The 1,129-nt window shown below is 39.0% G+C and overlaps 1 pseudogene; it reads left to right on the forward strand.

Annotated features, from left to right (window-relative positions):
- The first annotated feature begins 53 nt into the window (after positions 1-53).
- Positions 54-821, forward strand: LOC116548574 (annotated as a pseudogene).
- Positions 822-1,129: the final 308 nt, after the last annotated feature.

A 1,129-nucleotide genomic window follows, 5' to 3' on the forward strand; every position in this document is an offset into this window, starting at 1 on the left:
GACTCATCCACATCTTCTATGACTTGATTCTTTTGTTCAATATTATATTTGAGTTTTATCCATTAAAAAAAAAAAGATTGCCCAGGTTCTCGGAAATTTGCCTGTTACACGTGACAAGAAGAAGCTGAAGTCGTTTTTTAATGAGTATGGACAAATAGAATCTGTACAATTTCGTTCTCTGATTCCAGCAGAGGGAACTCTGTCTAAAAAGTTGGCAGCAATAAAATGTAAAATTCATCCTGATCAGAAAAATATTAATGCCTGTGTTGTGTTTAAGGATGAGAGTGCTGCCACACAAGCATTGAAAAGAAATGGGGCCCAAACTGCAGATGGATTTCGTATTAGAGTTGATCTCGCATCTGAGACCTCATCTAGAGACAAGAGATCAGTTTTTGTAGGGAATCTCCCTTACAAAGTTGAAGAATCTGCTGTTGAGAAGCACTTCCTGGACTGTGGAAGTATCATGGCTGTGAGGATTGTGAGAGACCAAGTTACAGGCATTGGCAAAGGGTTTGGCTGTGTGCTCTTTGAGAATACAGATTCTGTTCACCTTGCTCTGAAATTAAATAATTCTGAACTAATGGGAAGAAAACTCAGAGTCATGCGTTCTGTTAATAAAGAAAAGTTAAAACAACAAAATTCAAATCCACGATTAAAGAATGTCGGTAAACCTAAGAAGGGACTTAATTTTACTTCTAAAAATGCAGAAGGACATTCTAAAACCTTATTTATGGGAGAGAAAGCTGTTCTCATTAAAAAGAAGAAGAAAGGACAGGAAAAATGTAGATGCACTAAGAAACAGAGGAAACAGAAATAACCAGGAGCTGCTTTTTCTTTTCCTGCTGAGTTGCTAATAAAAATGCCATTATCTCCTAAAAAAAAAAAAATGGAGCCTCAATTTACCTGTGCCAGCTGATTGTGGTGGCTGAAATTCTGAGTGATAAGCTTCTCCGCCATCCCCTCTTCTCCTCCAATGAAAAAGTCTGTTTTGCATCGAAGGAAACTGAAGAAGGCGTTCACAAGCTCCTGCACACCTCCCTCGTGCTGCTGAGCCATAGCCAGCAACATGCCGTCGAACTGCTCCTGCGGCGGCAGAAGAATAAATAAAAACCTTTGACTCAGAAAAAAA

The sequence above is a fragment of the Sapajus apella genome, unplaced genomic scaffold (genome assembly GCF_009761245.1).
Source record: "Sapajus apella isolate SASKATOON/1434 unplaced genomic scaffold, GSC_monkey_1.0 scaffold15836, whole genome shotgun sequence".
NCBI classification, from domain to species: domain Eukaryota; kingdom Metazoa; phylum Chordata; class Mammalia; order Primates; family Cebidae; genus Sapajus; species Sapajus apella.